Genomic DNA, 27,132 nt, shown 5'->3' with positions numbered 1-27,132 from the left:
TTGCAGTAATTAAGCACTCTGTTATGACGTTGAAAATAAGCTGTAAGGACCTGGGGTTGGTTAAAAGAAAACATAGTCCGGACGAATAAATTATCAAACGTCTGAAGAAGTTCAGTGAGTTCAAACATCAATTAAGATAAATTTAAAATACGCTATACGAAGCGATCATTTAATGTTTCTACTACAACAAAAACAAATATCGGCAATCAAAACATGCGTGTTATAACTGTCATGCCATTTGGAAGTCCTGTTAAATCGAAAATGTAAATGTCAACTGATTATGTAACAAGAACTTTACTTGTTTAATATTCCTTCTGGATCGCAAACGTACATCTTTAAAAGCAGTGTGTTGTACGCATACTTGCAAAATGACTACTCAAAAGATGCTATATTATAAAGTGAGGAATCTTCTGGTATGTTAAGAACACGTATTTCGTGCATTGTTCCACGTCTTTTAACTACTGATAATAACCGATAATGGAAGTTGGCTACACCGTACATTAGTTGCATGTTTAAGTCCAGTTATTTATCAATTTTTTAATAAATACGCATTTCTAATGATGATGTTTGTAAACGCCAAAATGTTTAAGTGCCTAAGAATCATTAATAAGATGGCTATATGTATTATCACTTGATTTCAAATATGATATATTAATAAAACATGATACGTATTAGAATCTTATCTGCTGCAACTGTCCATAGTGTTGCTGTCAAACAATGTGTAGATCTTGCATAAAGAAGAAATGATAATTACAATAACATTATTCAAAGTTAACAAATAAATAGCACCGACATAACTTTGTGTGTAAAAAGAAACTGGTCAACTGATTCTCAAACCTAGACTTTAGAAATATATGTAATTGATACTTATAAAAATTAGCAATTATACAAACTGTGTTACTCACGAGTTGCCATCTAATAAATGGTAAAATCAAGTTATTTATATCATTTATATTTAGTAAGCATCTTTGTCCATTATTTAGAATAGTCTCACCGACATTCATATTAGGTTACAGTCTCGTTCGCAAACTAAATCGTGTTCCGAATTGCTTACACAAACAGTTGTGTCTCCGTTGTCTATCTTTCGTACATGAATATGTTTTAATTTGTTGTATTAAGTTTGCACTAGCATTGCACAATTTTGTAAGTAAATGTTAGTTATTATCAGTAAACATCTGAATACCAAGACAGACGACAAGAATTCTCATGGTTCTTGTTAACCGATATTTTTTCTATAGACTAATAGATTGGTCTGCAACCCTGTTGTTTGTTTATCCAAATTTGATGAGATCGTAATCTGTCTCGTTATGTTCCAGTCAAACACAAGAAACCTTTTAGCGTTCCACTGAGATTCAAGGAGAACAATTCGTTGTTTTGAAAAACCCTAATTTATTAAAAAAAATATTATGATTACTGCAAGAATAATAATAATCATAATAATAATAAGAAGAATACATTTAATAATTAGGATAATAATAATAGTAATAATAAATAATAATAATAATAATAATAATAATAATAGAACTACGTTAACGTTTAATCTTTATTGATTACAATCGATCATTTACATATGAATCTTAAAACTAAACCCCAAAGTTGAAACGTACGTATATTTAAGCAAATGGCACGTTTATGTTTTACGTTTTTTATATCGTTATTTTTAGTAAAGCATAAATAATGTTCAGGAAATGTCACAAAAACATAACAGAATGCATATAATTACAAACATCTCATACAGGCATGACGATGTATGTACCACAATAATGTTGAGGTTAACGATTGTGTGGTGCAACATAACGTGTTTACAAGCACAAGAGAATGCATGCTTTCTAAAGAATGTTTCGTTACTGCAAAATTCCTTTATATTTATCACCTTGTTGAAAAGTAATCATTCAAAATCAGCAAAGATTACATATTTGTATTTGTCGACGAAAAAAACTAAATATACATCGGAATAATTGTGTTGTGTATATATGAACGTACTCTAAGCCTGAATAATTGCGTTATAAGGTTATATTGGTATATATATATATAAGGTCTATTGGCCACAGTATCTTAAATCTTCAAACTGAACAGTGATTATAATTAATAATATAAATAATATATACATACATCTAAATGGAATAGGTTAGCTTTCATAATTCTCTTACAAATCGTGTTCTGAAAGCGTAACGCAAACATTTGATGACATCAGTGTAAATCGGTCCGTGATAGGAATTTAGACAATGCTACTCTTTTGTTAGATAGATTAAAACATGCGCATTTTGTTTGTTATTTTATTTCAGTAACTTCACGTGTCATAATATCTACGCAATCGATTTGTGTGGTTTATTATATCAATAAATACAATTTATGTCTCCATTGGGAGTTATAAGAATGCATTCCTTATAATCCCTTGTGTATTTTTAATAATAAACACTGGATAAATCAATAAATGCAAATATGCTACCATCTAAATGGGCGTTTTCTTTTGTTCTACAAGGTGTCTCTAAAACATTCAAATGTGTTATGATGCTATGTAATACATTTGGGAAATGTAAAGGCACACACCATACAAATTTGTACACGGTAATATATTCTATATCGACAGCAACAGCTGCGTTAGAAATCGACGTTTAAGTAAACGATTGCGTTAAATAAGTTGTACTTGGGTAGAACGTGACTGCTATATACTTGAACTAGGTGATAAATTGAATGAACACATCTTATAAAGATAAACATTATGTTTCAGTAAAAACCATATCAATAAGATTAAGTAACATAGTGTATAGTTCAATAACGTCAACCGTATGTAGAATTATCTGCATTAGTATTCAAGCATTAGCCAATTATGATGTTATGAACAATACAAATAGATCTGGTATTCAGTTTGACAAATTTACATACTTACATCATATTTAATGTTTTATACATATTTATTTCAGCCTATGTACAAAATGATAGGGTGGGATATAATAGACGTTCAAAGTAACATGTTTTCTGCTTTAACATAGTACAGCATGTCGATACCAGTTCAACTAACGAACAGTCAACCAATTGCACTTACATACAAAACCATCAACGCAGTACTGACAAACCTCGCACAACGATTTGTGTATTGCAAAATGCAATATAAGAGTCGTTTTTATTTATGATTTGGCTATAATTTGCAACAGAGTAAAAAACATATGAAATAGTGTATCAGGAAGATGCACGGCCGTATATGAAACGACTGAACCTCTGCCCAATTTAACAAACAATTTCAAATTGGCAATAGTGTTTTCTCGACATATATATATTGTCATCTCATTGGACCAGTCAGTCGCATGCAATCGTGCGGAAAATATTTTAATTGTCTCGGTTATGCATTATTGTGTAAGACAAAAAACAAAGAAATCGCAAAAGCATTGTATAGAATTAATAACCAAAGCTACACATTATATATTACATGATATAACTCTTTGTACGACTAAATACAGGTTAAGAGAATATGGTATTAACAATATTGTGTTGCTATTTTTTGTCACAGAAAAACATATTGTTTATGTGGATATGTGATATAAAAAATAGCTATGTTAACCGAACATAACAGAATGACAGTTATTGTATATAACTGTGAAGTGTAGAAACGTTAGTTTAATACCGAACCAAATCAAATGTACTCTAATACATTGTCTTCACAAACTTCGGTATTCACGTACTTAACGTGAATATCATAGTTTTACATGAATCCCAAGTTATAATGTATACATGTAAAGAGTGCAACAGTCTCAAAACACGTTAATAGGAGACAAATAGTTATCGGGTCATGTTAATATAAGGCAACACACAAATTCTTTATTCAATACAAGAACATGTATAGAGTTCGACATTTAAGGTAAATACATGGTTCGGATTTGGATCGACGCCTTCGAACATATGCCAAAGGGCGTTCTAACCATGCTTCAATCAGGCTGTTTTGTTATTAACCAAACGAAGGTAATAAGGTCCGTCATAGCTATCTCACTGGATTTCGTCGGTGTTTCTACTTTGGTGTGTATGTTGCTCTGTTCACTGTAAGTCTCAATTAAAATAATATAAATATGGCAGGTAAGTTTTGAAATATTTTAATTAAGTTATAGAATGCTTATTGCAGAGGTATTAAAGAATTGGACGAGAATAAAATACCAAGCTTTGGGTGTTAGCAGACATCGCCGACCATGATTTCATTGAGTACACATACGTGTATATGATTATATCTACACACATATATTGTATATCTGAGGTGTCAGAAAAATATTGCAAAGACATTTAAAAGATATGACAGGACTATAAAAAATATACTCATATTCATAAAGGAGGCATATTTACCGCTTATCCCCAAGCCTTATCGCCCGCTCTCCGGCCCGACACGTTTTTCCTCAACTATTAGCGGATAAATTCCTGCTTAACATTCAGCATTGGCTGGTTGCGTGATACGATTGCCTTGTTTATATTGTGGCTAATAAAACTATATATATTTGAAATAAAATAAAAGTGATCCACGAGCAGAAAAGAACTGAAGTGTGATAACACTGGCATGATAAATTGCACAATAAAAACAGTTATATGCATGCGCACTGTCGGCAACTGGCAATAGGTGGTTTATATTTTCGAGCCGCTAGGTCCGGTTCCATACAAGGTTTGTACAGTGTATCACAAATAGGTTCATGCTATTTCTTCAATATATGTTTTACTACATACAAATCTGCTTGCAAAGAAGGATTAAACATTTAACAAATACATATCTTTATTTTAGATGATATTATGTTGATGTTTAAATAACAAATATGTAACTGTGTTTGAGGATCAAATTGCATAATAGTACTAGTACTAAAAATAATAATGATAATACACATACAGTTCAGTTTTTAACCGTGTTCTGTATTACATATTCGGAATGAAAACTAACACTTAATTGAAATAACGTTTCACTGTTAAGAACATATGAATGTGCGCGTGTAGACAATACTAAATTAACCCTTTGCATGCTGGGTAATTTGTCGTCTGCTAAAATGTCGTCTGCTGAATTTGTAAAATTAGCATTTTCTTTAATTTTTTCAAAGAACACTATCAGTAATAGCAAACAGTTTGGATCCTGATGAGACGCCACGTTCTGTGGCGTCTCATCTGGATCCAAACTGTTTGCAAAGGCCTTCAATATTCGGTTCCCGCACTGAAAGGGTTAAGATATGCTACTTATGTAAAATAACAAGACACAGCATAAATGTTGATCACTAACACTTCACAAAACTAAGACTGCATTGTGAGCATTTGCCGTTTGATTTACCTGTGGTATCAGAAACACGGACTCTTTGCGCACTGAAATTATGTAATGTATTACTAGTGTCTGCCGTTAAATACACGTCATTAATACACACGTTAATTGATCATGCCTGTTAGCGTTTCAGCCCTTTACAATCGACAGATTATTGTGTTGATGTCACAAAAACATAACGGAATGCATATTAATATACACACATATGTAAAGTCTGTGTTTTTCCAGAATACTGGTGAAAAATTTGCATACCTCTGTCATCATCAAAAAACAAACATCAACAGCACAAATGATGCTAACAAATCAGCTGCCCTTAATATTAATCGAAATACACATTGCACAAGCGCCGTTTGCACAAAACACAATACAACGGAAAAAAACAACAACAGAAATTAGTATGTTATTACCGGTGTATCAAATCAAACACATGAAAATCCATTATATGTCATGTAAAATACAGTCAAAAAGCGTGTTCCTCAATGCTCTGTCAAAAAAGAAGTAAACGATCTATACCGAGAAGTACTTAGAGGGGAATTATTCACATACTTTATTTCCCATTAAACATGAGTTTTCATGTGGACCAAATGTGAGGTTCGATCGCCCTTTAACTTACAAATGGTTACTTTTAATTGATGTTTCTAAGGCGGTGACGTCCAGTTTTATTCATTGTTCTTTGGGGTTGTCATTATTTATTAACCCTGCTATACTTTAAATAGATTTTCCATTGGTATCCTATTTTTTATGTTTTAGTCATGTGTTGTTTATCCATGTCTTAATGTATGGCTATCGGTATCTTGCTTATTAAATGCATGACCTTGTTATGCTGAACCAATTACTTACTGACGACGCAAATGCAGGTCCGCTACGTTTTTGTTAGTTTCATTCGAAAAACGACATTCTTAAATAAAGGAAAACGCTATTTCACAAAACTCTGTTGAATATATACCTTCAATAAATCTGCGAACAAAGAAAGGCTACAATAGTTCACGTACACCTTATTTGATAGATATTTCCACTGTCTAAGTTTGTAAGACTGATCGAAAAAAATGCTAATTCATTTGTATGTGTGGTTATGTTATCTTTTCGTTTCTTTCTAACTGCTGTGTTACGAATGTTTGTAAGTTTTAGCACGAAATAACCCCATAAAGCTTAACTTACGCATAGACTGGTATTTCGTTAGATGTATTACTTAGAGAAATTGTAGTCGGCCATTTCCTTCCATTTAAGGTTCATTTTCCACATATAATTTCATTTGGAATGCACATCTACTTTCAAATCGTACAACCGTTATATTTTAAACAATGCAAACAATTATACACAAGTACACAAATTAAGTGAATATGTGACCACATAACATCGTATCACGCTTTTACATTGACAAATATGTATAAAAGCATTCGATTTCAACAGTGATTTCAACAATAACACTAAAAATAGTTCGTCTTTTATGTGAATCGTTCTTGTGGGTTTATTTGTAATCCGTCGGTTGGAACTCATTCTAACTCGACAAATTACCATCGATATTCCTTTTGCTCACTTTCTTGTTTTGCATTTGAATAATATATTTTCCACAATACAAGTAAATACTATTCCGTGCACATTTGATCTTCAAGTGTAACATTGATCGTTGCACGCCGTAAGGGTCGCAATTCGTATTTAGCCCTTTTTAACTCAGAAGTAAAAATGGTTATGTGCAAACAGCACAAAACAATAACAGCCTTTGATAAACTCGCAGTCTGTTCAGGTTTTATGCTTTTTGCTGCTTATCAGTATCTTCGGTTGGAAATGAAACATTTAAAACTTTAATAAAGAAAGAAACGTGTTTAATTAAATGCAACTGTTTAAGTGACTTCAAATGCGAAAAAAACGTATAAAAGGGGTAAAGGGTTAAAGGTTTAAATGTGATAAATAATATGACGCTCATTTCGTAAAAATCCTCAAATATTGTATTACGTATTTGAAGCGGACTTCACACAGTAACAAACAAACGAAAATACTAAGGAGTACATTCATAGATGCTGAACGATGCAGGTTAGCTTTAACTGCAAAACGTATTGTATACTTCAATATCTACCAGTGTTAAAGTTGTGTTGTATCTTTTGAGTATGATGTTTTATTTTAATAATGTATGCACTTGAGTCCGTTCCATGAATAATTTGAATATCACGTTTTTGAAGAATCAGATGCAATTAAGCAGGAAGTAGGGGAAGACGTTGATACGGCAGAACAATTTATAGAATTAAAACAGTACGAATTAAGCAACAATCAATTTGAAATATCATCTTCGCAAGACGTCGGGGTATAGAATACACTGGAAGCAAATGTTGTGTATGAATTGTATCGTACTATTCTTTCTTCAAAACTACAATGCGCATAGTACACAACACGATTGTATAAAACCTGAAATTCCCATTACGGGTTAGAATGCTAGCATTGACGTCATACCTGTATCAAATGTAATCAAGCGAAATGCTCCGGAAAGATCACGAGTGTTTAGATTAACTCTGGACTAGGAAATCATTAATCGTAATTGCCTTGCTTCCTAATTTACCCCATTCAATGCATTTATGCGTGTAAGCGTATCTAATATTTTAGTATTATTTTTTGTGTATCTCGTAATTCGTTTGTTAAAACACACGAAACGGGCATTAGGTGTATGGATATTCAACTGATCGTTACAAAAACTTGCTGGTTTAGCATCAAAGTCGTATAATTACTTTACGTTTGCAAAGTAATAATATAAAAGTAAACGCATGTGATATGTCAGAGAAAGATATTACCCAAAACGGACAGACTCAACATGTGATTAAATTCAATGGAATAGCTTCATGTGCTCGGACATAGTTTATAACGTGTGATACGACTTCTGTTACCGTTGTAGTCGTTTTAATAAATGCTAAATCAAATGTAGCTCGTTATTAAGTGTCGCTTCAAATTTTGTGCCTTTCAAAAAACATAACTGTCATGGTATCTCTTCTCTAAATGTTTCTTTACCACGCCAAAATCATCCTGGCACGTCTTAATCTTATTATCATAAAAAAACCCGTTTAATTTGAGTCTTCTGTACAGGTCACAATATACTAAATAGTTTCCCTATATAATTCAATGTAAAAGCGACAACTTTAAGCGAAAATAAATGCAACATTTTCACATAGAGACCTCCATAACCATACCTTTTCTTAAAGGCTATTCTAAGCGGAGTCGATTTGTGAAATAAAAAAAATATGTCATGTACAAACCAAGAAAGAACTTGTCAAAATCGACTGTTTTTGCAACTTTTTTCCGGCCGTTCTTTAGTGGAAAGTAATATTTTCCAGTGCAATGTTTTAGTATTGTCTCTAAGTTTATCATAAATCAAGGATTTAGATGTGAACACCTTTTCATGCCCTTCTACTTTCCCCAAATGATAAAGCCAGAAAAATAGTTAAAAGTGTGCAACATGCCTTCGAATCAACTAAGATATTTTTTAGAGAGTACAGCCCTACATGAAACGTTTATTTAGTATACTGTAACCTACATAGTTGTTTTCGTGCATATTATTAACGGTATTAAAGCAAAATGCGTTAATAAATAAGTGATATATTATTGCATCAATTTACGCCATTTCAACCACAAAACAAATTGTTTTTCTTCAGAACCGTACTTGACAAACACGAACAAGGTGCGGAAGAAAACTAATATATCGATGTAATAACCGAGATTAAAACACACATCCAATCTAATAAATTGCATAATGTATCAGCATACATAAAATAAACCACTTCTTATACAAATTCAATGATGAAAAAGAACAATGCATGCTTATAGAAGTTATATATCATACATGCCGAATATACAAATAACTTTATATTTAACTATACGAACATTTAGATATCAATATGACGTAATTATTACATAATTTACTTACGCCATGCAACCGTGTTTTTATCAGACATTTAATAAGGGACATGATTTTTCGCGGAAAATTAGAATTCTATCTCGTTTAATGAATTGTATACTGAACATAGGACATTATTTGTTTAAGATTATCAAGAGGTATACTTAAACAAACTGTACCTTATGCATACTATAAATGTATCTATGATTAAAAAGTGTCTCCAAAACATTTCGGCACTCGTAATGCGTTTGAAATATGTCATTCATACTGGCAAGCAAATGCCTTAAACCAGATGTAGGATTCGAAAGGGTGCTCTGCCACACGTATGGGTCCACGGCATGTATAGTTTACTACCAGTAAAATATGCATGTATTCTAAAACATGCATCTTCAAGTTCCTTGTAAAGGAGTAATATGTTATATAAGTTGATAAAATAGTTTGCCGCCAAGATCTCCATATTTTAACAATCCAGTATTAACAATTGTTAGTGCATAGGTTTATTTTTCGTAAGATAGTTGAGACATTGAACGTATATATAATTTTCATCAAACATACGGAAATGAAACAATGGAGACAGTGCTAGACCGTAAGTAATAAGCATGTATTTGATGTAACGTTTATGGTATCCAACACATATGCATTTAAAATTATTTTGCTGTAATCTCCTCTTGTTTTGTATCACCGCTCGACGTATTAGGGATATGGTGAATTCAAATTGCTGAAGCCATCTTACACCTTATACTATCAATATCTACACGTCATCGAAGAGATGACTTTATAAGATTATGTTAAGTTAGCATGTTCCTAAAAAAGTTCATAAGTTTTAATTTTACCACTTGTTTTTAAACAGTTTGGCTTGCCGGCTGAACAGGCCAAAATATGAGATCAAAAGTTAAATTTTGGTGGATCGCCGAAATTCATTTATATTCATTCAACTATATTATACCGAGTTCGAATCGTTTTGTCACAAGCCCTCGTTTATATTGTTATGTCAGAAAACATTATTTTGATATCGCCCACTTCTGCTGACATATACTATCGTGGAACATATAACTCAAATTGAAAGCATGAAGCCAGACAACCGTAAAGTTTGAACTGCAAACCGAATGTCTATTGATTGATTTGCAGCAACTTGAAGATGAAATAATTTACAAGTATGTCTGATATATTTCATACAATGTTTCTATTGTTTGATTTGCAGCAACTTGAAGATGATATAATTTACAAGAATGTCTGATATATGTCATACCAATATAACTAAATTCAGCATTCGTAACGCATGTTATAGCTAACGCATCTTTGTTAGTGTAAAGAAAATCCAATATTATAAACATCACATGTTTATTAAAAGTTCAAGAAAAAAATGATTAATTACACGTGCACAAATATAATATATTATTAATTTAAAAAAATTGAGACAGACGTATTTTTTCACCGCAATCTACATGTTTAAAACTTCTTATGACATTTACAATACTAAATACAAAACCAAAAACAAAAAAGGTTGACAAATATAACGAACATATATTTTGCAATAGACAACATATGTTGTTTTCCGATATAATCGTAATTAAGTTTGTTTTTAGTTGTTTATAGAAAAAAACAACATAGAAAAATGTTGTTCATATTAAAATTAACGAGCTCCAACGTAATGGATATGTCCGTTACGATTATAAATGTTATGAGAACCGAACGTTATTGCCTTGCCGCTTCTAGGCCAAAGGGCTAGCAGACATAGTCAACAGTGAAACAAGAAAAGCGTATACAATATTATAAGCAAAAAACGCGACTCGAGTTGGTGTTGACCTTTCCTGTCAATAAAACGTGAGCCAAAACGTATTTAAGTAACATACAGATTCAGCTTAAAGAGGACGCTGTTAATTTTATTTCATACTAAATGATTCCCAGACTAATTTTCCACCTAGTTGAGCTGCCGCTATGTGCCATTTTTAGAAGACAGGGCAATGATGGTAAACGATGATAGTAAGTTGACATTTCTCGCTGCAAAGCGTGCTTAAGATTTACATCGTAAGTTTACATAGTTCAGTATGTTTTATAGTGTTATTAATGTAATCGTTAATAAATAACATTTTTAAGAACTATAAAAAATACACACACATACATACACACAATCCTTAGAGCAAACGTTTCATTTATAAAAAAGTTCATAATGCAAATACAAAACACGTGTAACCAATCCGATTGTACGACTGTCCAGTTTATCGAAGTTATGTCTTGATAAATGTAAGTTTAATAATTGGTTAATGTTCTGTAAGAATGTGTACAGAAGTATCATCTTAGTTTGGAAAACACATATAGACAACAGCAATGTCAATAACACATATAGACAACAGCAATGTCAATAACACATATAGACAAAAGCAATGTCAATAACACATATAGACAAAAGCAATGTCAATAACACATATAGACAACAGCAATGTCAATAACACATATAGACAACAGCAATGTCAATAACACATATAGACAACAGCAATGTCAATAACACATATAGACAACAGCAATGTCAATAACACATATAGACAACAGCAATGTCAATAACACATATAGACAACAGCAATGTCAATAACACATATAGACAACAGCAATGTCAATAACACATATAGACAACAGCAATGTCAATAACACATATAGACAACAGCAATGTCAATAACACATATAGACAACAGCAATGTTAATAACACATATAGACAACAGCAATGTCAATAACACATATAGACAACAGCAATGTCAATTACACATATAGACAACAGCAATGTCAATAACACATATAGACAACAGCAATGTCAATAACACATATAGACAACAGCAATGTCAATAACACATATAGACAACAGCAATGTCAATAACACATATAGACAACAGCAATGTCAATAACACATATAGACAACAGCAATGTCAATAACACATATAGACAACAGCAATGTCAATAACACATATAGACAACAGCAATGTCAATACCACATATAGACAACAGCAATGTCAATAACACATATAGACAACAGCAATGTCAATAACACATATAGACAACAGCAATGTCAATAACACATATAGACAACAGCAATGTCAATAACACATATAGACAACAGCAATGTTAATAACACATATAGACAACAGCAATGTCAATAACACATATACACAACAGCAATGCCAATTCAAAAGCTAATAAAGGAATTTCGAGAAATTAAATTGTATTAAGGCTGTCGCTCCTGTTTTCGTAAAAGACGTTTTTTTTCTGAATTTATTTGTAATGAATATCGCAGTAAAGCGACGAAAATCCTAGCGTGAATTACAAAATCAACAGCTGAAAGTAAGAACGAATGCAACAGATACCTGGTCGTCATATTTCATGCAATAAAATGGTCCAACTCGTACAAACGTTTTATATTAACTGCAATAAAAATAGTGACAACATTTACAGTGACCGCGGTCGTCGGAAATCTTCTCAAAACACTCTACGCAGTTTAACGTTATGCGAGCAAATATTTGTGTACGAGCTGTTTTGTAGTTACACTTACTGTGGTTAAACATAACGAAGACAAATGTGTAAGAAAAATTCTTCGCATTTTTTGTAATTTATTTGTGTCTTTGTGTCAGGTCAACTATACAACGTTGCGATTATTTTTTTAACTATTGCGTATCTTTGTATGTAGAAAGTGCGTAACCTTGTATGGAGAAAGTGCGTATCCTTGTATGTAGAAAAAAAAATCAAATTTATCAAACCTTAACATATTCAACTCGAAGAAAACATTATTTTTGTAAAGCAAAACACACATATTATCGTCCGAATGTGTGGCTTAGTGTAAGGTTATTAAATCATTAACTAAATACTGCTGTAAGTAACACTTTGCAAAAGCCGAACACTGTTTGGACGTTACATTCCAGTATTGCGTTTGAATAGTAAACATCAGTATATCGGCTCAATAAACATTACATCACAGAGTATACAACCGTGAAATGTTAAGTGCGAAGTTGTGTTCTCCATCGCTATTCACGGTGACTTCTATGTTCCAATATTAGACGCCAGTCTCGTGGAATCGTATGGGACATTTTCCCATCGCTACGATAATGCTTTTTACAAATGAGCTCCAATAAGAAAGTTGCATTACTGTTACAATGCCTTAACAACAAATGAAATCTTGATTGGATTCTACAAAATAGAAACTTTTCTCCTAAGCGTTGTTTTTTACGACAACGAAGAACGACTGATTAGAAACTCAGAGACACTATAATTTATTTAACGATTTATTTGTTTCTTATAATCAAGAACGTATTTATATCTAACGACACCTACATACTTAAACAAAACTCCATAGCAAAGGAATTGTGTCGCTCAATACCAAGTGCACCGAAAAATAAAACTTAATTATGAAACGGCCCTCGCTTGCAAAATTATCACGCTTTCTTCGTTACTTGCGTCAGCATCATAAATATAATGTTATGCTAAAAATAAGAAATTACTCTGCGTTCTTAATAACTTTTTTGGAAGCCGGTTTATTTCAATCGCGTCCACAATTTTCTCAAAACTACGATAATGTGTTCAGTGTGAACTCGAATAAAAACTACCAATATCAACGCCAAGGCTAATAACCAAATGCAAGATTGTATAAGCACGCACATCATTTCAAGAGTACAATAGCTTATAACGAGTTGAATTTTTTATTATCTTTTAGAGAGTTAAACGGATTGTCCGTTGCTTACACGATTTGATAAACAAAGGCTCAAATTTTTAACAGAGAATGTACCGGCCTCAGTGATAATAATGTAAAACAGATGCATTTAATTTGTCAAACGGATATTTACCAAACACAAATAATGACCCATTCCGGAATTCGTTCGGAACAGACTTCATTTATGATAAGGACGTTTTATGTCTTTTATTTAGTCATTCTAAACAGACCTCAATCAATAAGGTTAACTACCTAAACGAACTACCTTTAAAACATTTAATATATACTGTTCTTATGAATGTTTGTCTTACAAACGGATATAGCTTAACAAATATATCTTTTGTTCAAATATCCCTGTGTATACAAACACATTCAAAACAATTTGCAATTCATAATGGCATTATAGTGTAAATCATTATATTGTAAATTTAAAGGAGTTACAATTTGAGAAAACCGACACTGATGCGGAAAACGCACGTGCTATTTATTGGAACACGAATTAAACTCTTTCACACATACTATAATTATTTTATGCAATGATGGTGTGTTTGCATATTGACCGTTCTTTATATACGGAGAAACTGTTTGATATATACATCTAAGCAATCCGAAAATTCTTCCATTCAAGTCTCGGGGGAAAAATAATCTGGGATGATAATAAGTAATTGTGCATACTTACTGGTGTATATAATAATTATGCACATTAAGACGTATGTGTATGGCGACAATTGCTTAAATTAAATATTTGAAAACACTTACCGAACAGAACGAAAGAACAGCAATGGGTTTACATGCAGCTAATATTGTTTGAAATATTTAACACGTTGTTTTGTTTAAAAAATAATGTTAAAGTACGCATCATATCAAGATATGTCGTTTGTATTTTAAATAATAAAATGATCTGTTACCTAGAAAGCTTATGTCAAACTTCGCAAATGAATAGAATTTGGTTACACAAAGATAACACATCGTTGCAATCAATGAATTTTAAATGTAAACGATAGTATATTTACATATAGGTAATACACCGTTGCAATAAATGAACAGGAATGATGAAGTAATATTTGATTAGTGTACAATGTGAATGAACCTAGCGGAGGGCTGAAAATCCCAAAGCTCGTTCACAAGTATTTGACAAGACAATTTGTGCTCTCCGTCCGCAAATTTACGTTTTGATTACAACCAGCAGGGTGTATCATTCATGGTTTAAACAATATTTATTTTGCTTATCATATACAGCATGTAAGCAATATACTGCAATACAAACATACTAGCAACTTTTGACGAAATATGCTTAACAAAAGGACTGCAAAATGTAAATTGGCAAAATTGAGAAAAAAGCTCGAAACTTATACTAAGTCTCTGATACTAAGTCTCTTTAATGTCATTGGAGGTGCTGCTGATAAGGTGTAAACAATTAAACATATAACTACAATGTACAAAATGTCGAAACAATGAATAGCGTATCATTCTTGCAATGGCAATATTTAAAAGGGACATAGTCACAGATGTTCGTGTTTTGTGTTTTATACGTCAATATACTTACAAACTGTATTTGTTTAATATGTTTGAATACATGTATAAGAAAAGTACTTTAATTGCGTGTCTGCCTGTGGAAATGAACCAGGAACCTCTCGAAACAAACTTTAACCAGCTTCAATAGCGTTACGCAGGCCTTGGAATATGTTACGGACTGAAAACCCTATGTATGGTATAGCACTACACTATTTTGCTACATTATAGATGTACAGCTTCACACGAGTTTTATAAATGGCACGAATCCGATAATGTATTTTAAAATGTTTCTTAATCAAAAGTGTCGTATTACTTCTTTGAATATTATTAATACGTGCGTATTTGAATATTTTGGTATCGGATCTTTTATTTTTTACCAATATGTAAACAAGTTAAATTACAAACTACATATATGATATTAAAACGCCATTTTCCCATTAGTTGAATTCGTGTTCAATACAACAAATTTCTGATAGGCGTTAAAGGTACCACATTCATAAAGTGGTTGAATCTACCAATGTGGGCTATCACTATATATTAAAGCAGAAGTATAGAAAAAGCAACACATTCTTTGTCATTGTTCTTTCGATGTAAATGCTTTTACTACGGAATTGTGTACGCTAATCGTCAGTTGTTGTCATTAAATTAACACAGTGAACAATTCTAAAAAAAACTTGCTGGGATTCGTTGATTTCTTCACTCAACAGTTGTTGTCTTAACAGAAAAAAGGCACGTGCATTTAACCGCAATAGTTCTACTAACAGTGTTAGTTAGTTACAATAACAAGGCGGAACATGGGTTTTACCGTTGAAGTTATACTAACTAATAAGTCCTTTGATATTTTTAAAAATGCAAGTATAGATCACATGAAACTCCCATGAAGGCATTGCAATGCGTATGAACGTCTGTCATAGCAAGGTATATAATTTTGAACAAATCTAATCAACATACGGAGTTGTAGGCGTGAGTTCGCATCTCTCTCATTTCGTTTTAAGAAAAAACTGTTTTGAATTGTATTTATGTCTCAACAATGTCATCGATTGAACTATTACATACTGTTGGAATATGTATTATGTGAGTAACACATCGATTTGACCATTAAATGACTTGAATTCTTCTGAAATGTCAACCCTTTAAGAGTGCTTATGAAAGTTACACATAACGAGTAGCCATACAACATTTGTTGCATTCACTAAACGGACTGATCCTCACTGATTGTGAATATTTTTAACTTTCTTTAAGGTAATGTGTCATCAGTGATGTTAATTGCCATCGTATTCACTAAGTTTACTCGATAATTAGGTTATTAATCCTTACTTTGCTATTACATTAAATTTAGGCCAGCTTAACAAACGATAACTAAACGGGAATTTTAAATTAATATTTGATATATTTCTCCACGTCGTGGCTGTGCTGATTAGTGATGATATTACTTATAAACATAGTTTACACAAATTAATGTTTAGCCGACTTATCCAACGCGTTTTATGTTATTTTACTGAAAAACACAAAGTCTTTTTGGCTGCAAAATAATAAAAAAACACACATGCCGAAAATGATATAAATGAATTTTGATCTGTGTACATTATCCATAATGCGAGATTTCTTAACATATTGTACTGTTGTCGTAGTCATTGAGAAGGGGCATGTAGGCATTATTTTTGTCTTGCATTGCGTACTTAACGAAATCTTTTTTTTTTCAAATTGTTTGTATAATGCTGAATAGTTTAACGTTTTCTTCATTAAATTATTTGTAAATACTAACCAACTCATGTTGTATATAATTTTTATCATAACACAAATGGGTTAAGTGTAACAGACTGTCAGTCGAAATTATGCAAAGCGTCCGATACCAACAAGCTCTGTAAATATGTAACGAATACATTAATAGATCTTAATATCTTTATAGATCTCACATGGAAACTTAAATGCCAGCATTAGGCAACAGATGCTGCAAATTAACAATTATATAATGCTGATGTAAAAGCAAAAGATGCAGTTAAACCTGTTGGTCTTCTTTGTTTTCTTGTTCAAATATTGCATTGTGTGTGTTTTTTTTAATATTAATGCTCTGGTTTATAATAGCAATACATAATGTTTTTCGGGAAGACGAAGAGTCCTGTCCTAAATAGTGTTGAACTCTATGATAACTATAGTGTAATTATGTATATATGTACGGTTGAATGGACCGTAGATCCACAATGAAAAACTCAACACTATACGCATTTTTACGGAAGCAAGAATCAAGATCTAGACAAAACCATTAGTAAATTGCGATCTTAATATCAATAATTGTACTTATTGCTATATAAAAATGCATGATTGATGGCGAATGTATTCGTTATATCAGATGAGTTATGTCACTTTTTTACTTATAACATATTAATTATTGCATTAGCATGGCATTGGTTTTTAACGATAAACAGTCATAGCATGGTAAACAGTAATTGGTTTTGAACTATTAGAATATATCCAAATTTCATGTTGGAATATTGTTACCTATCTGAGAATCAGGTCTGAAGAGTTTCATCAAACAAAAACAAAGGTATGAAAGTGGAAAATATATTACATGTCTGACCCTGAAGCTTGAACCAACCAATTCCTTATATATGTGGCATTTACAGTTAACAATTTACATTCCTACCGCGAAGAAGCTTTGATTGAGAAACCCCACCAATCCGCCCAGAACCCGATTGTATAAACAGTTAAACGGTTAACCACATACCGGCGGTAAAAAGTCGGTAACATGTTGGTTACTGGTCGGTAAGCGTTTGTATATAAGTTGGTTAGTTATACCGATCGGTTAAAACCCAGTTAAAACATACCCTGCTTCCCTAGGTGGGTAAGTACAAGCAACCGAGAGGTAACTTACACAAAATGGCCTCGGCGCGCGATATTATAAAAGCTAATCATCGACTACCTTCACAATTTCGACTAGTAAACAACAAATTGCAGCGACTGACACTTTATTTGACTTTATTTACAGGGCAATACGATTTCCGACTTCGGACGACGAATTTAAGGATGCACATAACGTGTTTTTTTTATATTCTGTAATGGGTATGCCGTGTGTGATCCGATGCATCAATGACGCCCATGTTAAATCATTTCTCCGAGAACAGGGAACAACAAAAGTACAAACAAAAAACAAAACACGTTCGAACTAGTATCTTACCTTTAATAATCCTTTAAAATCCATAAATAATCCATTTAATTCAATAACTGACGAGTTTGCATCTAGGGTCTTTGATAATTATTTTAGCATAGTTAAATAAAGACCATTATGCCATCATATCATTATATTCAAATGAGAACTCTATAAACGTTCTTCTTCGTCACACGCTACGTCATGAACTCTTTGTACATTACTGCTGTTAAAATGAACCGGAGCAGTTTATCAAATGTGTCGTGTTCTGAGAAAAATGGGCATAATGCATGTGCTTAAAGTGTCGCCCATATTAGCCGTTGCAGTTCGCACAGGCTAATCAGGGACGACACTTTCCGCTTTTATGACATTTTTTGTTAAAATGAAGTCCCTTCTTAGCAAAAATCTATTTTGGGCAGAAAGTGTCGTCCCTGATAAGCATGTGCGAACTTAAAAAGCTAATCTGGGACGAAACTTTACGCACATGCATTATGCCCAGTTTTCTCAGAACACGACACAAATAATAGCCGTTGGTAAACTCGGTTGCATTTGCAGATTTCTGCATACAAAGATATATTTAAACTTGAACAACGTTTTATTTGTTTATGGTAAAATCCCTTATTGTACAAAAAACTCAGTAAGTTTATTGTACAAATAAGCCAAATTAGAAGAATAGTCTAGCATGATACGACGACCATGTATAATTTTTATGTTACATCTAGAACAACTAGAAGAATAGACGTCTTTGTAAGCACTCTCTTGCAGTTTGGATGCACCAAGGATTCCGCTAAATAATGCAAAACACGACATCATTATCAATTTGTCACTGGTCATTTTGATGAACTCATAGTTAAAAATTACACTTTATTTTACTGTAAATTCATTTGTAAATGAATTTGATTTAAAAAAAATACATGTCGCTGTTTATAAGCGTGACACTTCGCGCGAAAATTACGTCATTAACAAATGCATTGTGGGATTGTTTTGGTTAAAGTTACCGGTGGTTAAATTCCACCATGCGCGGTTAGGTTACTTTGCGGTATATCGTGTTTATACAATCGAGTTACCTTGAAGGTTACTATACCTGAATAACAGCAAACTTACCAAGGTTTGAATGTTACCGAGCGGTAACTTTAACCAGCGTTTATACAATCGGGTGCAGATAGATTGCTGTTAATTTTGTTTAACCTTTTTGTAATGCTCGAATGTACTGCCGAGATATTTACTAAAGAATTGCTGTCAATCTGTTACGGGCAACCACGGCGCACGTTCGGGTTACATTCACTAACTGTACGAGACTTTTATGCAAGACGTCGGTTTTATCGTCAATCCTCAAACAACGGAGAGCGTCGGCGCCATGGCAGGGATACATCGCTATCGTCCATAATATGACCAATCTCCAGGATGTCGCTGGGACGCGACATTAGGGTATGGAAATTCCGGAGAACAAAATGTCATCAAATGTGTTTTGAGTGTTTCTGCTTCTTAAATTGCCGTGTAAAAAGTGTTGTGATGTGTGCCTTCTTAAAACAAAATGAATGTGTATTAATTGGTTATTTTGTTGTTGCATAATTATGCGAGATCTTGTTTTCACCACGACAGTCAATTTTTAACATCTATGTCAATCACACACCATAACTTCTTTTTCTTTATTAACTTATTTTATGTTCGGTACCTTATTCCAATTTGTCATTTAGGCGGAAATTCTATGTCTAGGAGGTGATCGGAAGCATTAAAAGTATAAATATGTAACTATATAATGATAAACATACGTCCGGGGGAGGTAAACTTTTTTGTTGTCATCTTTCACGTAGTGCTAGTCTGTGTTAGGATGGCATGAATGCTTTCACATTTTTTCGGGATAGTATGGGTGTTCCAGTACTCGCTCGATGGCACGGCGTGCTTAGGCGTACCTGGGATGGCTCTTTTTCTGCTTACGAAAGTATTGTGGCATTGCGAATATTTCTATATATGTTGCACTGGACACTCTACGGTACGGCGTACCGAGAATTAATTTGGCCGGTTGCGGTGGCCTTAGCTATTGCGCAAGTACAATATGTTGCACGGTACGGCGTACCGATAATTTATTTGGCCGGTTGCGGTGGCCTTAGCGATTACCCGTGTATAATAACTATTTCCGAACCAGCCAGGTATTCGTTGAAATAGAAATTGCATAAATAAATATGAGCACATTGCTGAGCTCTTGCGAAATAGCATATAATTCGGTGCATTATCTGGTGGCGATGATTGCATAAACGAGAAGCTAAATCAATAGTGCTACTGGGGTTGGGCTATCTTTAGGGCAGCACTTCTGGTCGCCACCTCGTCATGCCTCAGTTAAAGTGCTAGTCTATAGCTGAAGTTTATTTACTATAGTGCTAGTCTGGTGTAAATTATTTTCCACCATCTGGCCATTGAATTCCATGTATCTGTTTCTATAGTTCCTTTCATATGTTTTGTATTGTTCAAAGATACAATTTAAAAATGTGTTTGAGCAATATATCACATTAAAAATTATAATAAACATGTAACTGACAATGTTTGCCTTAGTAGTAATTATTCATCAGCTCTTACTCTTCTTAATAAATACGTGTAGAACAAGGGGAGGTCGCCAAAGGATCTCAGGGATCCATTTGATAAGAAGGTTACTGTATCCGAACATTCATAACATAGACAAACGCTAAAGGATGGTTACACTTTGTAATCAACATACTTCTAATACTAATAGGATAAAGGAATCAAATCATGGTTAAAGAATTGGGAACTGAGCTGCATTCAGAAATAAAAGCAATAGTAAACTAATAAAGGCTTTCAACTGTTGAAAAATCATTTGAAAAAATAACTTCCGCGAGGTAAGCTTGATACATTATAAGGTACCACTGCCGGTTCAACTTCTGAAAGAATGCTGCTTTAATGGTCATTTCAAACGACTATTGTTACATATTACAATATTTGCCATATTGTAATTCCACCTTAGGCTACATGCACTTCACTAAAAGGTATTTCGTGTATTGCACTGACATTTATTTTTTAAGAAGTCCATTGTGGTATTGTCAATTTCGTTAAAGAGCGAGTAAATATACACTAAGTCTATAAATGTATTTGTACTGTAGTGATGAAATTGTGTTTAACTAGTATGACTTTTCTATATTATACCGGCTTTAATAGTAGTCTATAAGATTTAACGAGAGTTTCTCTCTGCACGATATCTGTGAAGTTTCAATATACATGTATTCTAAGTAAATAGCCATTCACGTCTTGCATCATCAGACGATTTCGAGCACTTGTGAAACCAGGAAACGTTATACGTCTACTTTTCAAAACGTTAATGAAGCATTTTAAATTGCCGTCGCAATGAGGATGTTTTATAAATGCATTGACGACACAGACGTAAGACGCCTTTGAAACCGATTATATAATATAATAGCGTATTAAAAAGCAATCAAGCAGAAAATAGTTAGCAGGATATGTTATTTTAACACGACACTAACACACATATCAAATAACAATTGATTGCTTAAAGAAAAAAAATCCGCTATTTTGCTAAAGAAAACATATGGTCCTCACACATGATGTGCAGGATACTTGAGTTATGTAATATGTTGGAGCATTTATGCAATAACATGCATTAAACAATTTAATGTTAAGCAATATCATTCAGATATCTAAACATCCCCTTATATGTCGGATTCTAAATGCAACATACAGGTAGATACATGTATTTATAACAAAAGTATATCAGCGTTTAGAAAACCGTCTAAATCCTTCCTGCTACATTAATTTCGACGAATAAATTGTAAATGCATGCTATCGTAAAAACAGACCGAACTAGTGTTAACTAAAAAATCGTGCTATTGTTTGCATTAATTCGATGATAACGGGATTTGATAACCATGAAGCTGGTTATTAATAGTATCTTAGAATAGAGGAAAAAGTTTTGCGAAAAACAGTTGTCTGAAATGTAAGTGGAAATAATCGCAACATAAAATTGTATACGAACACGTGGCTGTATGCATCAAAATAATACTTATAGCGTTGTATTACAATTATTATACCAGGTATTTACAAGGTTGCGATTGATAAATAATTATACAGCTATCGACAGATACTAAACACGTTATTATTTACACCCTTATTTGAGGAAGCGGTAGATGTGCTGTGCATAAAATTGATATTGTTATTTTCAGGAAACGACTCACCGGCTGTTAACTATGATGAAGCATTTGATTATACGATTCTAGTTAGAAATGATCTGTATTACTTCTCCATTTAGATTTACTTCCTGTATTTTACATTTTAGACAGTAATAATGATTTGTATGTTTTACATTGAAAAAATCAAAAACGGTATATGTTGTTAAGGATAGGAGAGAAAAATACTAAAAATATATCGTATATTCTCACTGATCTGGTTTTATAATTTAAATTTTAAGTAAACGAAATCTAATTTAATTTCGAATTACAACACTAAAACACGTCATATAAGCATTTATATATGTTTTTTTGTTTTATGTTTAAGGTTCATAAATGGGTCATACATTACGATTTTCAATCCGATCGGCGAACACGTTTAAGCGTATAGTTAGTTATACACGAACTTATTTTAAATATTAATACAAACAGTGTTACTTAATATAAATTATAATAATTTAATTAACATTAATATTGTAATCACAAGTGTAAGTTTGTACATGGGTCAATTTTGCAGTTCTGCCTCGTGTAAAGATTCACACCAAAATTTGCAATGGAACTTCAGACATATATATGTTATTTGTAGGAATATCAAGGGTTGAAATACAAATATTATTAAATTATCTGGCGCACATAAATAATTTGATAGCAAAAATAGTTATGTTGTTTAGGACAGTAAGTTAACTATTACAATCGGTAGCGATACAAGACCCACGTTATATGCAAATTGGATATATATATATATATATATATATATATATATATATATATATATATATATATATATATATATATATATATATATATATATATAACAAAGAACAATGCTTACACAACGAATACAACTATTTCGTGTGTATATACTAAAACATATGTGTTCTCTGTCCCTAATTATAAAACGTACTTAACAATTACACAGGAAGCGTACATGTCTCGTTTTGATTTGGGATGTCAACCATATAATTAGACACATCTAGTATCCAACGTTTAACGTGCAACTCGGCATACATTAACATAGTATAATTAAGTTACAATCTATTCAATACATCTGCTCATGTCTGGTCAAAGAGTATGTGGTCCGCAAACAAAGAAATGCAGATTAATAAAGTGTATATACGGTCTTTCATTCAGCAGTTCGTCCGATGAGTATAAGCCAATTATTATCATTAATTGAAAAATAGTGTCTAATTGACAATCGACATCGTCTGTTCCTAATAATCAGATGAACACACACGCACAATCAATGAAACAGCAAACGTGTGTCCGCCTGGACAGTTTCAGCATACCAACGCATGCAATGTGTCCGCCTCGAAACTGTTACCATTTAGTAAGACAGGGCTTACCTCACTGTGTTCATGTTTGGAAGTCCATATGATAAACAACCAATAAAAGCTACACTTATCTATTTTTTTTACGTACAGACACAGGGCTTGATAATTATATGATAACACCCTGCAATAATCATTTGTTCGCAACATTCATAAAATAAGTTGTTCAATTAAAACTTTTCAGTACGATTTTTTACGCAAAGTTTGAATTGTGTACACTGGAACCCGGTTAATTGCTCGCTTATTATACTGTGTGCAATTCACGGCCATACAATGTCAATTTCAAATGACTTGCTTGACCGTTTTTAAGCGGTATTATGTACGTGTGGATTTACCTTGAGTGATCTAAATGTTGTGTGCAGCATGCTAAATAAATATTATATCGGAACTCTCTAATAAAATATAAATGATTTAAAACATTATTCTAAATACAAACAGCAAATACCAGTCGCTTTCTCCCTGATAATCTCATTTATTAAACTGAACACTCCCCTCTCAATTTAGTAACGTTTTTACGCATAACGGGTGACAAAGTCGCATTGTCGTAGGATTCATACGAAGTATATATATCAAAGAACATTCGGATTTGCATACTCATAGACGTCGTAGCTGTACCGGTAGGCGTTTGAATTCAAGCACTACTATAAAAGCTTGCGTATGCCCTCAATAAGTGGGTTGTTCCATATTAGTTTGTTCATAAATGTCTACAAATCATTGTCCACTGCACCGCCTAACTTCAGATATAAAGTATCCATGTATAATATTCTATCGTTTACTGTATTATGAGATGTATGTTTAATGGAGTGTTTAATATTTCTAAGCACAGCATCTAACGTATTTACAAGTGAAATGTCAACGATATATTTTAATCCGTCGACTGAATATTTACCGTCATCTCTGTTCGTTATATACTTTTACTCCCTATGAGTGTATGCGTGGGCTATTTTAATGTGATGCCTTGTATTTATTCTTTCCGCTTATAAGAACACATTTTTTCATCGAAATATTGCAATTTTAATTGTACATATTTGTATATAAGTGATTAATCTTCAATATTGATGTTGTTTAAATGAGCTCAACGGAATTGCGTTGCAACTCATCTGCATGACTTGAAATGTTATCTCAAAAGAACGAATATGTACGAATAAGTTGAGTGGCGGTCTAGGTTAATTTGGCTACATGCATGTGTGCTTAGTGCCGTTTCAGATTTACCTGTGCGGTCCGCTCAAGCTAATCAGGGACGACACGTTCCACCTAAACTGGACATTCGCAAAAGAAGAGATTTTCTTTGATCGAAAAATACCTTAAACACGGTAAGTGTCGAACTTGACAGCCTTTGCGAACTGCACAGGCTGATCCAGGACGACTGTTTACTAATATGAGTATTGCCTTGTTTACCATCACCGACAGAATCATTATCCCATGCAGAAATTGACATCTTACGCTAGAATAAAGATTGAGATATATACTTTAATACTAAATATGCCTTTATAGATTTTTTTTTAATTCATAAGCTCATCAAATTTAGATCGAAAAGTCAGTGCCCTCATCTTTAACTAATTGCAGTTATATATTTAATGCTCTAACGAATCATTTCTCCTGAATTGTATTCTGCCATTGGCCACTTGTTTAAAAAAACAGTGGCCCGTACCAATCAATATTCTAATAATTACGCTTCTGGAATTTCATTGGTCAAAGTTAAAAAAAATAATAACGGAAAAGCAATGCCTTTAAATGCGTTTGGAAAACCGATGAATGTTTGTATTTGTACAATTGATAAACAGTAAGACACGCGTGTATATGGTCAACTATTTTAGACAAATGATAATGCATACTTCTTTATGATTCATACATTTATTGAATCGTTGCCTATGTTATTTTATTTTTCGGTTTGAGTGTCACGCTTTTATGCTGATCAGGGATAATATATATGCAAAATCAACCATAATTATGTACATATTCCGCTTCCGTCTGCCATTAGTTGCCATTGCCTTAAACGATACTAATAACATTTGAAAGGAGTTGCAACCATACAAGTCCTTTCAAGAAGCCAAATCAATGTCGGCAACGAATATGTGATTCTTTTCCGGCTATAATTATGAAGGGACAATACTTCTTTGGTAGCTTGTAAAATTGTTTCGATACTCATATGACTGTATTTTGTATTGCGTGTAATTATACTATGTTAGTTTACATGCTTAATTTCGCATTGCGTATATCCATACGTTGTATTAATGCGTTTATCATTTATTCGCAAGATAACATATGACAATACGTTGTCGTTGACACAAATCGTGTTACAATCAAAGTACACATTTGACACAAATTAAAGAAAACACACAGTTACTTGGCGGGATCATATTACGCCAGTAAGAATGAATGCCTTACAAAAATAAAAATAAAATACAACATGAAAATATAACCTTGACCAATGAGCTTCGGACAATCATACCATCGCTTGCTATAGTATCGGATGTTAGCTAAATGTAATGTTTAATGTACATTCGCGTATCATGGAAATTACCTAAACGTGTCTTGCCTACGAAACATTTTTTGTCCGTAGACGGCAAAATTACCTTCGTGTTTAATTGTCGTTTGATATTATTTATCCGTATGGTTATTTGTATTAGCCATTTTGATGTTGTTCTTTCCCGCTGCTTTCAAACACTCTTTTCTACATTAAAATATTAATGTCAGTTTAATTTATGTTTGAATTATTCTTACAAATGCAGTGCATCGGTGTTGTTTGAAGATTCTCGGATTTTAATGGAAAACTCACGTGACCAACTCGTCATATCATCGCAAAAGTACGATTTTACAGGCAGCAATAAAATCAACCCTTATCGGCCGATTGCAAGCATTTCAAAATATTTAATTTGAAAGACAATCAAAATCTCTTTAAGACTTTTCATCGAAAGTACGAATTTATTAGCCTATCTGCAAAAGAAGAATGCTCCAAATCAGTGTTTCCCATTTTACGCTAGAATGGAGCTTGCAATAAATACTGTCATTTTCAACACCGTATTACCGTTGACCGTATGCTCATAATAATTATTCAGGATATATGAAACTAAAGTTTACATTGATAAGCTTTAGTTTATGGTTTGTCTT

The sequence above is a fragment of the Dreissena polymorpha genome, chromosome 11, assembly GCF_020536995.1.
Source record: "Dreissena polymorpha isolate Duluth1 chromosome 11, UMN_Dpol_1.0, whole genome shotgun sequence".
Classification (NCBI taxonomy): Eukaryota; Metazoa; Mollusca; class Bivalvia; order Myida; family Dreissenidae; genus Dreissena; species Dreissena polymorpha.
The sequence above is the reverse complement of the archived record's forward strand: the minus strand, read 5'-3'. Positions refer to the sequence as shown.